General features: G+C 42.8%; 1 protein-coding gene and 1 non-coding gene across 3 annotated transcripts in view; both read right to left on the bottom strand.

Annotated features, from left to right (window-relative positions):
• NAALADL2 (N-acetylated alpha-linked acidic dipeptidase like 2) overlaps positions 1-14,890 on the bottom strand; it is a 4,115,865-nt gene that overhangs the window by 1,915,815 nt on the left and 2,185,160 nt on the right. The gene's annotated exons all lie outside the window — the stretch shown is intronic.
• On the bottom strand, positions 1,587-1,693 carry LOC138496840 (U6 spliceosomal RNA). Its single transcript, XR_011278306.1, has one exon. It is a non-coding gene; the product is annotated as a U6 spliceosomal RNA (small nuclear RNA).

A 14,890-nucleotide genomic window follows, 5' to 3' on the forward strand; every position in this document is an offset into this window, starting at 1 on the left:
AAGAAAGAATGGATAGATGGCCAAACAAAATACGTACGGAGAGCACAGGAATGTGCAGTAAAACATGAAGGAGAGAATTCCGAATAAGGTGAAATAAAGAGAAGGAGGAGCTCAGTTAATGAGACAGAAGGGAGAAAGAGAAAGTGGCTGACTGGCAGGGTTTGTGTGAGGATGTACACCATCATCTGTGCTATGTTGGTGCTGCACCCCTTACAATGGGACCACATTGAATGTTTTAGGATGCACATGGTGCCTCTATATAGCCCTGTGGTTGTAGGACATTAGGCCTCTATCGAAAATTGCCCTATTGCAGCAACATTCCAAGATTTGAACTGATGTGAGATGGAGAACGACAATCAAACTAAGAAATCGATAGGGGGAGAAGACACGTTTGTAGCTCAAGAGGGATGAGGAAAAAGGAGGACAATATTCACAAATAGAGATTTTGTAGACAAATAAGGAATAAATGAAGGGGACGGGGGAAGGGAAGTGTACCACGGAGAAAACAAGCTAGTGAGATGGAGGATGAGAAGGAAGTTGCTCAAGATAGGAAAGGGATGGGCTGAGTTCTGAAACTGAGATTGAGAAGGGGGAGTAAAGTAATGTAAAACTAGAGAGGGGGAATGCCATGATGCTGAGTGGGAGGATAGTCTAGAAGTGAATATACTCTAATAATGTTCAGAAAGATCAGTGCCACTGAATGTTTATGCAGGTAAATGGATTGGCTTGCTTCCAATTGTTTTTTTTGTTTTTTTCGTAGCGTAATTGAAACTGAAGTTAGCACAATAATGGGAGACGAGCCTTACCCAAAACCTATGGATAAAGGATATCAGGGTTATCTGGATTGAAAAGAGCTGTATGAAGTGCTATTTGTGCAGTGGTGGAATGAGGATCCGGGGCATGGAATAGCATGTTTTGAAGTTGGCTGGAAAGGTGTGCTTGGCTTTCCGCAAGAGTTAAAGTACAGGGCCTAAACAATGAAAGCCAAAAATAAAAACATCAAAGGGATCCTTTCCTACAGGTATGCTATTCGGTGAGCCTGACAAACTCCAGAAATAGCTGAGTTGGTCTCAGAATAGCAAATAGTGCCTGCTTCCTGAAGGCCCCTTTTTAACACTGACACTTAGACAGCCAATCTCAGCCAACGCAAAGCACATGAAAAAAAGCCAAGTGGCATGAACATTTTGTTTTCTCCAGTTTCCACAAAAAAGTGGACATTTGAACAAGTTGTTTTTTTGTACATGTTTTGTTGATTAGACATGAAACCCAAAGATGCTAAATATATTTATAGATATGTACGAGATAATGCAGCTATGTTAACAGTGAAATAAAAAACAAAACTGAACACTGTTTGGCCAAAAATAACAATGTCACAACTGCAAAGGTATCTGAGGGAAGTGGATCAAGAAGTACGTTATTTGTCAAATAACTATCCTGTGAAGGGGCGAATGATGCATCAAATCTTGCTCTTATCTACTTGAAATGGCAAATTTCTATTTTTATGGCAACCCCCCACCCCCCTTAGAATGTTGTGAAGTCATAACTCAGGTGTTTTATTTATTTTTTATTTTTTTTGCTTTTTTATTTTTTTTATGGAACGCTTCACAAATTTGCGAGTCATCCTTGCGCAGGGTCCATGCTAATCTTCTCTGTATCGTTCCAATTTTAGTATATGTGCTGCCGAAGCGAGCACAACTCAGGTGTTTTCAGTATGGGATGACGGCACAGAAGGAGCTGCCAAGAGTAGTGTGATCCTCTTGCCACCATTCTATTACAGAGCACAATTGAAATCAAGAACACAGATGGACTGTACCTTAGTGAGATGAATGGGGTCCCTAAAGCATGAGATGTGTGATGGATGGCACTAGAAGACATATCAACCTCAGGTTCTGTAACTCTCAATTTTAGTCAAGACAGTAACAGCAAGAGCACAACAATCATACCCATTTATGCTGTCCGCCTGCTGTTCTATACTGTCACCATCTCACATTCTGGAAGTGTGGTGACTAGTGTCAGAAGTGCTGGGAATGGGGCAGCCCCCCCCCGCCCCACCACCCCTTAGGTGCTTTAAAGTAAGGCGAGATGCATTTAAGGCACTGTGATGAGCCAGGGCGGAGGGGGAACAGTGAGAGGGACACCTTTCCATCAAGCAGGCACCCATGTTAATATAACCTATTATAGGGTAACTACATGGTGTGGGCCAACCCACGGGCAGCATTGCTATTCTGTGTAGATATTAATAATTCCAGGTAGAAGGGAAGACCTGCACAGTAAATGTGGCATTACATGCAGTAGGCCAAAATCCACAAGGCCACAGAACTCTCCAGTCATGCCCGAGCTCCCATGAGGACAGTTTGCACCCCCACCCGCCTCTCTGTCTATTCGTTGTTCTCGAAAGTGTTGCAAAGATGTGTTTTTCATCAAGAGGAATGTGCCCTACAAGGCCGCTATCAGAGACCGGTGCCTGGTGTGCATGTTATCTGACACTGATCAAAGCATAATCTGGCCAAATACCGGGAGACCATGAGTTATAGCCCATATAACTGACTAAATCCTAAGATTCCCAAATTCCATGGCAGCAGGTGCCCTTTGATCACCAACCCCAAAGTATTAAGTCCTGAAATGTTCAAAGAGGATGGACAGGGCATATTGTTGAAGTGACAATCATGTGCTCAGAGAGATAAATTATAGTTCAAATAGAGGGCTTGAACATTGGAGCCAACAGGCGCGGAGGGAGTGAGTGAAATGTGTGTGTGAAGGTTAGAGTGCCCCAGATCCTCCTGTGTGTCTGTTTTAAGGCCTGTCAAGTGCACATTATGAGTGATAAAACAAGCTGTATAATAGCAGTATAATTAATTTATTTTCTGACCTTCAACCTGAGAAGATGTGCCCTGCAGCACACACGTGATGCAATACAGACATACTGGGCTAGGACCAATAAACTACCATCCCATATGGATAAAAGCAGTACCTGTATAGGGTCCATCCAATCAGCCACACACGTTTTTTACTGTATGTATTGCATCATTTATGAGGATGTTTTGTTTTATAAGATTCTGCTTGTACTACCTTTTGGCAGACCATTCTTAGTAGCAGAGTTCTTTGCTGTTGCTCTCATCTGCGTGTGAGATTAAAATTGTTATCCTTACAAGATCGACTTGGGCCTTTCTTCCCTAGCAAGTTATATTCTCTCTGGTGTGCACGTTCTGGGGTGTGTCTTCAAAAGTCACAAAGGACTAGATGGCAGAGTGGCCAGCTATTTAGAAGGGAACCCAGCATGGGAGTTTCCATCAACAGTGACAGGGACATCTCCTTATCCTGCTCTGCCTACTACCTCTGTCCAAGTATGTCATTTAGGTGGTGTTAAGTATTGTGGAGAGCTGCTGGAGATCATTATTTATATCCTGGCTGCCAGCAATTGAAGTGGGTAGGGGGATGAGGGGGCTTCACGAATAGCACACTGTTCTGATGGTGTTGCAGAGGCTCCAGGTAGTTGGGGAGTTTGCACAGTCAGGGGTTCTGGGGATGGGGATGAGATTTGTGGTTCTGATTTCCTATTAGGGCAGACTCCTCTGTCGGAAACAGTCATTCCCCTGAGACCATTCCTTTTCTCATTCTATGTCTGAGATTTTTTATCTGTATTATATGAACAATAATGTCATGTTGTTATGTTATCAAGGTTTTGTACATTGTACTGCCACCTGCAATAGGCCTTCATAGTGATAGCCAATATCAGGGTCACTAGTAAATACTTGAATGGAGAGCACCTGTAACTCTGGCATGAAATTCAGATGGCCTGTTCAAAACAATACATCTTCAAGGCCTTCCTAAAAGAGACAAATTCCATTCTCTAACTCAGGAAAATCATTAGGGTATTTGAAAGGATCTGTGGCTCAAATAAAGTTGGAGACAGAATTGCAGTTTTCTAGTTTAATGATTAAAGAGAACACAGTATAATAAGTATTCATCAGTGGAAGTCCATTACAAGAAGGCATCCACCAGCCCCTGCGTAGGCTGGCCCCAACTGCTGCACCGTTCAAACACCCAGCCTCAGCGTTCCACCCAACATTCCACCACAGTGACATCACACCCAGACTGGAAGATATAGTACACAGACTGACCCAGTCACTACATTATTGTACAGAGTGGCTGCAATAAGTGCAAAGCTCCAAAAAATGAATGACATTTGGGATCTTAATTATCTACTCTGCATGTGTTGTGGAGTTTTGATTGAAGAAACAATGGGGCTGACCCAACCCAGGCCCTATGCAACGTGTATGACGCTACATGAAAGTCTGCCTAATCTCAATAGAGGGAAGTCATTATAGTTGTGCTGTGCTCAGAATGATATGTCCTGGTAAGCAACTGAATTGCTGCATTCTGGAGAATTTTGGTAAGACTAATAAATGAAACTAAGGAAGGGAAACTCCTTTTTATAGCCTTCATGATACATAACCCCCACTTACTGGCCATGTTAACCCATATTTTCAATGATAGGTCAAGGAATATACCCAGGTTCCTGGTGACTAAGTAAATTTGGTACACGGCGAGGGTGGGTGGTGGCCGCCCAGCCAATGGGGGGCTCAGAACGTGGGCGTTTACAGATGGTAATCCCACCGCCCTGAGCCTCGTCAAGGCTGGCGGTCGCCATCTCCCCTCGCTGGGGAATGAGGTACGTCTTCCCCTTCCCCCTCCCCCATCTCCCCTTCCACACATTGGCCATCCCTCATACCCCCCACACTTACCTGCTTTTTGGGAGCGAATACGCTGGAAACACTTCTGTCTCCAGCGCCTCCGCTCCCGATCTGTGACAGGCCACCATGTAAAGGAAGAAGGGACTACATATAGTCCCTTTTCTCCTTTCCATGGCAGCCATTTATTTGTTTTCTTTTTTCTTTTTTTTTAATGCCTGCCATGGAAAGGGAGAAGGGACTACATGTAGAAAGAAATAAACAAACAGAATGGCCAAGGTGGAATTGGAGAAGGGACTACATGTAGTCCATTCTCCCTTTCCATCTTGGCTATTTTGTTTGTTTATTTTTATTTATTGTTTTCATTGGCCGATATGGGAAGGGAAAACTGACTAGTCCCCGGCCGGCCGGCAATTTAGTAACTTTAATTTTTTTTTCTGTTTCCGAAATGCCACATCGTTTCGGAAAGAGAAAATAAAATGCTTTTAGAACCTCATTCTCATGGGCCGGGTACCAATAGCAATAAACCCCTTGCACGGGGGGCATTGTCACTTCAGGTAATGCCACGGGACTTTGTTAAGGACCGACCGCAAACTATGGGCCCCAGGAGATTACGTGAAGTTGTAATGCCCCCCCATGATCGGGATTATTGCTTAATTGATGACAGGTGACCAATTAGGTTGGCCAAAGATCTGTGGATAAAGAATTAGGTCTGTTGCCTACAGTAAGAATCTCATTTTTATTTAGATTAACTTTCTGGAAATGTTCTTGCATTCAATTATGGACTGCCAGAAGGCAGTCTGAAAAACTGAGAACATGTGCAACTGATTCTGAGCTCTACCTTTACAGAGGTTGGTTGCCATCATCAGAGTTATTGGCTGAAACTCCTACTTATATTGCAAAATAAAACTGAAGGGTAAGATAAATATTGAAAAGAAGGAGGGGCAATGATGTCTCATGAGAGACCCCCATTTTCACTGGATGATGTGTAGATGATAAAGGAGATAGAGAGATCATCTATTATCTATCTAAAATAAAGAACTGCAGTCAATTCCAGACATATACCCTCTAGCCAATCTCTTAAAACTTGGCTGAGCATTATATGAGACAGTATCAAATGGAAATTATGAATGATTCCATTCTATGATACTTGCCTGAAAGGAATTTAGTAAATTGTGACTTCCCATGATATATTGACGTTTTTTTGATGTGCACCTTTTGTTGGCATTTTAGAATAAACTGTAATGTTCAGATGGGACAGAGGTCAGTAAAAACACATTGGATCTACAGAGGTTTACTTCAAGTGGGTTGCCACTAATGCACACTTCCTACAGACAGGCAACTTCTGAAGGTTGAGATAAGTATTGGTCACATCACAAATGAAGCTCTGACATTTTTGTCAAGTCAAAGGAGCTTAGAAAGCTTGGGAAGTCAGGTATCAATAAAGGGTCCAGCCCTGTGCTATCAGCATAGATGATTTTGGGGGATTTCTGATATTGTGACTTTTCCAAATATAGGAAGTTAGGACACAAGGTCGGCATACCAGTCTGGGGTGTAATGGCAAATGTGAAATTTGACCCAACCCTACCCATTTGCCCTGCACATTTGTGGAGCGGATTCTGCCCAGTGTCATCAGTACAGGCGATTTCGGGAGATTTCCATTGTCGCGATTTTTCAAACATAGGATGTTATGAGACAATAAAACAAACGCAAGGCTATGGCATACCCCCACGTTCATGTCAGCTGCAGACCTATGCAACGCTAGTTTTGTGTAGTTTTCAGTGAAAGAAAGAAGCTTGATATGAAATACACCCTCATATTTGGGGTTGCATGATCTTTCTAAATCCCTTTCTGTTTTTTAGGACATCAGTTCCTGAGTAAACAATAGGTGATTTAAGTCATTTTTCAGTACAGCGAATAAGCTTTTCTGGGATTACTGTATCTAAACCTTCCCTACTCTTCGTCATCAAGCAGTCATGCTCAGTATCTGTATTTGAGTCAGGTGAAAGTATCTAAAACCTTTTAGATGATATATGATATGTAAGTGTGTAAGTCTATAAGTGTTTCCAGGAACATTCCTATGACTCTGATCAAAGAATCATGATATGTGCGTGCATCGGCTTGATGGGGAGTTCAAATATAATGGCTGAGAGATCAGTCGAAGGTAAGGGCCAGGAAGGATAGAACATGAAAGTATCCCTAGGAAAATCATGGTTTCGACCAGCCAAATGGTTGGGTTCCTTGATCTGATGGAAACAGGTTAGATCTTCCAAACTCTCAAGGACGTAGTAGGTGCAGCATCGGTCACAAACGTAAAAGAAATAGCAAACAGACTTTGTGGGTCAAGGTGTTCAAGTCTATAGTTTTACATATGAAGAAAAACTTGACCTAATGTCACATTCATACTAGGCACTCTCAATGCCATAAATTGGGAAACACTTGAATACAAATGTTCATGGACCTAGAACAATTCAAAAATATTGCATTGAGTGATACTAGTCATGTGCAAAAAATAAACTTGATATGCACATTTGTTTCCTGCAGTGATTTTCTTTCTCTTTTTATTTGTTTAAATTGATTAGCCGTCCTAGGTTTTACAATTGATTTCTAAGCACAGCATCAGCTGTCCAGACTTTCTGCTCTGGCTTCAACTGAATCAGAATGGGCTGGATCGAGTTGTCTTTCTACAATTTTACATTTCATTTTCCACGTGATGACTTTAAAGTCTTGCCTTCATATAGAACACTCCCTGATCTCTCTTCTTTGGACCATTTGGACCTTTTGACCTTCTTTAGTAAGAGTGAAGTGGGAGGTGTTAGTAAATCGGATCAGTTATCCTGTTCTGAGCAGTTCTTTTCTGAGTTGTACATGAGTGTTATGTGCTGCCTGTTCCTTGCAATGATATGCAAAGCATTCTAAAGTGTTCATTGGGTTTTCATCTGAATGATAAATGTGGCATCCCTCTTCATAATTCTTACATCGCCAGGCCTTCCTGGACTCTGCTGGGAGTGTGAGGATGGCATTCTGCTCAGGCATACTGGTCAGGAATTAAAAGATTTTGAGTTAATTGTTGCTTTCACATTTTGTGTCCGCTCTTCAACAAATACTAGTGCCAAACAAACACAATTAGACAAGAACGAGGTTTTCCTTTTTGAACTTCCTCACACAATAAAAAATCAACTTCAAAAATGAAATGTGAGTTTTATTTAGTTATTGATTTTCAGGGGAAGGCAGTGCTGTTTGTACGGCCTGATGGCATTTGGCATTGACAACACAGCAAAAACAATATCCCAGTAGAGCTCTGTTCCATCATAATCAAGGGAGACATAAATCAAAGACATTATGTCAGCTGTCAGCTCAGCGATGATGTTGGAGAAATTCTGTAGGCCGATGACAAAACGCTTTCTACTAACGAACCCAAAGTTTCAATATGTTACATCCAAGACATGAATGCCGAATGTTCAGCTTTCCCAGGATTTAGTAATTGAGAAAAACAGTCACTTCACATCTGTCTGTTGGTAGTAGTTGAGACGCATGGACCGGGTGGATAGCACAATCTGTTTACAAAGTGGGTTGCTAATACATTCTTCATCCTTCACCTTCACATCAAATTCACATCTGATATAAACACAACTGCCTATTGTCCCGTGTCTAATTGCATCCGCATGCACATGTTGCATTAACAGTACCCATCTTTGTTGGAGATTAGCTGAACTTGATTTGGTACCCCTTTTAAATCACCTGCAAAATTCAAAGGTCCCATCTTGAAGGATGCATGAGCATTGAGATCTCTTTGGAGGTGCTACCCATGTTCTCTGGGGATTTACACGCAGACATATTTTACTTTGAAAACTGGGTGCCCACCTCCAGTTTCAACATGATAAATGGGGTGATCTTGTCTAGTCTTTTTGATCTTAGATCTGGAATTTTGACTCAGAGAGCTGGCTGTTTTGCTAACTTGTGGGTGCAGTCCACTTTAGTTTATAAGTCATGCCAAAAATGTTTGCCATCTGGTAAAGACACTGGTTCTCGTCATCAAGGCAGATCCCCTAATTTAATCTTAAACTACATCGGCCTCGAGCTCAGCTTATAAATGCATCATTTCAATAATCGTTTGAAAGTCCATTAAAAGTAGTTGGCCATGTGAGAGTTTTATAGATCCCAGAGTGCAAAGAAACATAGGACCCCCGCATACACCTTTCTGAGGGTGGCAACCACCTTTCTGATCATTCGTGCATAGGTAATTGCTTTGTTCCACCACCGCATAGGAGGATACGCCTGTCAGGTTGGGCAACAAAAAATCCACCTGAAGTGGATTTCTTCCCCTGTTCTGGTCAAACAATGTACCCATGAGAGCATCCTCCTCCTTACAGGATAATGTACATGAGGAGGAAGGGAGAGGTTACCAGGTATCCTTCATGGCCTTGTGCGATTTCCCTTTGAAAACCACTCTTTCCTCCTTCAAGACTATCCAAATGAGTTTGAGCATCCTTGCATCTGAGCCGGAGCAAAGTCCACGAGGTAGTTGTTCTGGATCAGTGATTGCAGAAGAGGACGAAACCAAATGCCCCCTCTTGGCTCTCTGTTTATCCATAATTTGAAAGTTGATGCATGAGGGGTTTTAGCCAAATAAAAGTGCAGTCACCAGAACAGACACTGCTGAGAGAGTCAAGGCCCCTTACCGAGTTACATTAGCTTGGGAAGGGAAACCTCATCCTTGCTAGTCAAATGATCAAATAATTTAATTCTTGGAAATGTCACTAAGGACATGCCAAAATAAGGGGTATGACTCATCAGAATGGCCACCAATTGCTCACTCTTAACACAAGTGGGCTGGAGGGCCTGAACGCACCAACTCTGCACAGCTCAATACTCTGCATGTAAGAGGTGGACCATCTCGCTGCCTCCTCGACTGATTTCTGACGCCCTAGAAATGTGTGCCGAATCCAAGCAGACAAAAACACTGATATGAGGTGGAGACCCCAGATCTCTTCAAATCTCAGTGTTGGACAGAATCCTCTGCAGTGCCCTTAGGGACCACTACACACAATTAACACTACAGGTGGCAATACAAGTTTTACGTTTGGTACAAGCCTGTACTACTATGTTTAAGTGGTAGCAGTAGCGGAGCAGCCAGGATTATCTCAAGAGTATATGAGCAGTAGCAGAGATTACACAAAGGGACCACAATTACTGTGACTCAAGCAAACAGTGACTCAAGGTTTCAGGTAGAAAAATATAAGTACATTTATTTTTAAACCATTCGTTATAAACACAACACTTCTATTAATTCAAAACCACACGAATAATATACTACCACCAACCAATTCACTTTGGTACACTCTAACTCAAGGTAAGTACCCTGTGTTTTAACGGACCGGTGTTGCGAAACAAGAGACGTTACTGGGAATACACTTGCAATCACTTATTGACAGTAATGACAGTTCGGTCTTACTAAAGAAATGCGTATCCGCGGCAAGAATTGTTACCGGGGCAAAAACACACTTAGCACCTGGGTTAACCAGAGAGAGTTGGGGCACAAAAATCATAGGCAATACTTTTGTCAAGGCAGACAGAATCAGAGAACACTATTTGACGGAAATTCAAGAGTCAATAGGCCGCAGCCAGTGTCAAGTGAAACCGGGTTCCTGTTGTCGAGGATCACACAGTCGGACAGTTCGTGATTCAACGTTGCCAGAAGTACTTAGATATTGTCAACAGAGGAAGCAGAAGTTATAAGAAGGAGGAAAGACATGGGCAAGCCTTGGAGATGAAGAAAAGGGATTCACCCTAATTCCTCAAGCAGAGCACAGTACCTTATTTAATGGAGAAGCTGGTGCCCTGGCAGTTGTTCCTGTTGGTTTCCCGCAGACCCACAGTTCCTGGAACTTTGGTGTGAAGGAGGACGTCTGGAGGGGTCTGAACCACACAGGGATGAAACTGGCAGCACCGACGATGAATAAAAGGTGCACTCCTTAAAACAGGAGAGGCCCTTCAGATGGCTATCCGGACCACTACAGCCGTGTGCAGCGATTTCGACCAAGAAGAGGATCCTCGGGCTGTGGAAGATGAGCTGGTTTTCCCCACCAAGTTCAAGGGAAGAAGACTCTGGACTGGATCTTCTATGGTCATCAAAGGGTAGATAGCTCAGGACTGCAGCAGGGTTTAAGTTTGAGGCTAATATAATAGCCTAAAACAATACCACGGTTTTATAGTATAATCGCGGTAGAAAAGTTAGGGTAGATACCACCGCCACCAGCCACGTCTAAATGTTAAAAGAGTGAAACAAGGCTCTAGGAGGTACAGATACAAAGGGATACAAAGTAACCCTTTCTAGTATTCCATGGAATATGGGGTGTACTGGACCTGTGGTAAATTGAGTAAAGTTAACGGCAACTTTACCCTTTTCTGGGGGACTGTAGTCAGCCCCAGAAATGGAGTCGGTGGGAAGTCTAAAAGACAACCCTTTGTCACTGCACTGAAGGTGCTGTTTAACACACAAAAGAAGGGGACTACTGAAGTGGTGTAGTTCAGAGTCCACAATCATAAAACAGGTAAAGACGCATGGCAAAACATGGGTAAGAGTGGGGGAAAAGCTCACACTCTTACCAAGTGAAAAAAATAAACTCCAGAATTCCAGCAAAGCTGCTGGGGGACTCACTAGGTGAGGGAAATTAGCCATAAATGAGAATTCTCCCTAACACTCAGCACAGCTGAGCATGCCCATAGGAAATCCCATAGGGGATCCTACTTTCCCTGTGACACCCCCTTTGCTCAACTTACTTCCATGAGGAACAACAGGAGACCTGTTTTCCGTACCCTAAAAGCCCCACAGGCAAGGCAAAACAACTGAGAGACAAGCCCTGTGGGGTCCTCTCAGACTGTCCAAAGGAGAGGACAAAAACAAAATATTGGATGAGTGAATCAGTAGGACGGGTCATATTGGTCCACGGAGAAGGACTTCATAGAAAGTACTTGGACCAGGACGAGGGAGATGGAGGCAATATGGCTATCTTTATTTACTTTAACTATTTAATATGGGTAGTAATTGAGTACAAACATATGTGACTTTATTTTTCAAGTTCTGAATCCCTTAAACATTTAGTCAAATGTATTGCCTGGTCGCTACATAGTCCATGTGTTGTGCATGCTTCAGAGTAATAGAGGGGAATAAATGGGGGTGTTCGAAATGGCTGAAATGTGTTCCCTGGGAAAATGGAGAATTTCATGTAAATGTCACCCAATCTGCCAATTTTCGCCTGCAGAGCAGAATTTGAAGTGTCTGTATTTTTAACGCATTATAAATCATTTTTAAATTTCGTTTTTTTTTGCCATTGGAAAGGTTCTTCACTGAAAACGTGTTTTAAAGTGTTACAGGTTCCAAGAAACACAACAATTCCGTGGGCAACAACATTTTTGCAGCAACAAATATGATTGAACAGGAAAAAAAAAACCCAGCCGTAGAAACGGAATTGGTGCCGAATTTCACCAATTTCGTTGCGCCGGCTGTAATTTTGCCCACTGCCAATGATGAACTACAAGACCCTGCAAACCAATTCAATGGTGCACCATTGAAATGATGTACAGAGTACTGCGCATTGCTTTCATAATATATCATTTGATGTGCAGAGTATGTTTTTACAAATCAGTGATCAGCCTGTTACTTTTTCAGCATGCTCAACATTGATATGATTTCCTTCAGGCATCTTTCGAACGTTTCATCATTATATATATATATAGTGTGCTATTATTTTCTGGCTTTTCCTGTGGAATGGTGTCTCATCGATTGTGCATCTGAATTGGGTTACATCTGAAACTGTCCCAGGCCATTATGCCTAGTTTAGTGACAGCAACTAAACACTTCATGGAATTTTTGCACTTAAAATAGAGAACTTGCATGTCACATTGCACGCAAATCCCCGTTTGTCGATTCATGGAACCAACTATGTGGGATTTTCTTGGGACTTGTGTGGAGTTCACGCAGACCCAGAACGTCTGTGCGAGTCGATAAGCGCATTGCACGAGACTCCATGCAGGGTCGGTGCCAGTCCTGCACAGCGACTAAAATAGAGTGGGAACATGCAGAATGAGGAAGAACACGCAAAAATGTAGGCGTGCCGAGGGACGTACATGGCCAAGCAATCGTACACTCATTGCCGGACAAATATATCCGTATTTATTGATTTGAACTTCGGGCGGCAAAAATGTACAGGCAAATCCCGGAACCCATAAACCACATGAAAACAGGCATAAACGTCAATGCACATAGGAACAAATGTAGAAAAAAGCATGCAATACAGACCAAACGAACGTCTACAGCCGCAATGAATCCAGCACTACTAGGAGCCATTGTGCATGGACAATGCAAGAGGAGGAGGATGCTCAGGGCCTGGATCTTCGTAACACACACAACATTTTTTGGAATGCTTGATGATCATTTCTATGGCAGGCACATGTTCCCCCCATATAAACCTAGACCTTGGCAGGGAGTGGGAAGATGACCTAACGTCACATACCATTTGCTCGTAGGCCCTTACCCCGCTAGACGAAGTGCTCACTGCACTACATTTCTTTGCCACCTCGTTCTTCCAACAGACCACTGCAGTAGTTGGTGGGATATCACAGGCCACCCAGTTGCAGTGTCTACACCAGGTGCTGTCCTATATAACACCACATGCACATATATATGCCCTGAACACCGAGGGAAAGGCAGACAGTCATGTAGGTGTTCTATGCAGTGCATCCTGTACTAGGTGCCATAGACTACACCTGTGTAGCGCTACAGCCACCCAGATTGAACAAGCACCAGGAACAAAAAGCACCAGTATTCCATTAATGTGCAGGTTGTGTGTAATTCCAAGGGAATCATCATGAAGGCATGTGCTAATTTCTTGGCCAGTACACACAACAGCTACATTTTCCGTATGTCACCACTGCACTGGGCCCTGGTAGCTAGAAGAACAAGTTAATTACCAACTGTAATGTTCTTTCGACTGGATGTTCCTCCTACGTATTCCTCAACTTGTGATAATTCGTTATCTCCAGCTTCGCTGCTTCGGAAAACGTTTTTCTTGGCAGAGGGCGCTGTGCTCGAGGTCATGGCGTTGATTGTCCCTTGATGTACTCTGTACTATGTCAACATCACCGATGTTATAAATAGCTTGAGCCGCGCCTGTTGCTTCAGTTCTGTTTTTTCAATGAAATATATATAGGAGGAACACCCAGGCGTGCCCCATGACCGATACATTCTTCGTGAGAGGAAAGTGCAAGAAAACGTAAACTGTACTGTGGGGTAGGATGGGAGGGTCGATGAGGAATACGTGGGAGGAACATCCAGTCGAAAGAACATTACAGTTGTTCTTCGAATGGATTGTGTCCTCCCAAGTATTCCTCATCCTGTGATAGGCTCCCATAGCAGTATCAATTTTTGGAGGCGGGAGTACTCATTTCAGTTTTCGTGGACAGAATGCAGAACTGCCTTGGCAAATAAACCCTTGTTAGAGGAGGCTGTATCCAAACAATAATGTTAAACAAAAGTATGCACTGTTTTCCAGGTTGCAGCTGCACAAATATCTGCTGCCGGGACTCCCCTCTTTAGAGCCGCAGAAGTAGCCATTCCCCTTGTAGAATGGGCATGAAGCCCATCTGGTTGTTCTTTTCCCGCTAATCTGTAGCATTCAACTATGGCTAATATGATCCTGCGGGAAATGGTCTGTTTTGTTACAGATAAGCCTAATTTATAACCAGTATAACCTACAAATAGGTGGTCATCTTGTCTCAATGTAGCCATCCTTGAGATCTAAAAACTAAGAGCCCTCTTGGGATCTAATCTGTGTAATCTCTCCTCTTCCTTGCCCAGATGAGGAGGAGGATAAAAGGTTGGTAGTACTAGTTTTTGTGACAAATGGAAGTCTGAGACTACTTTTGGCAAGAACGAAGGTTTAACTTTAAGGACTACCTTATCCTTATAAAAAATAGTATATGGTGGTTTGCATGAGAGAGCCTGAAGTTCGCTAACCCTGCGGGCTGATGATATGGCCACAAGAAGCACAGTTTTTAGAGTCAAAAACCTGAATGGACATGAGTGCAGAGGCTCAAAAGGTATGCATGTCAATAATTATAATACTAAATTTAAGTTCCAAGTTGGTACATGAAAAGGTACTGGAGGGTATACATTAGTAAGCCCCTTTAAGAATTGA

Source organism: Ambystoma mexicanum, chromosome 10 (assembly GCF_040938575.1).
Source record: "Ambystoma mexicanum isolate Mex_15411 chromosome 10, UKY_AmexF1_1, whole genome shotgun sequence".
NCBI lineage: Eukaryota > Metazoa > Chordata > Amphibia > Caudata > Ambystomatidae > Ambystoma > Ambystoma mexicanum.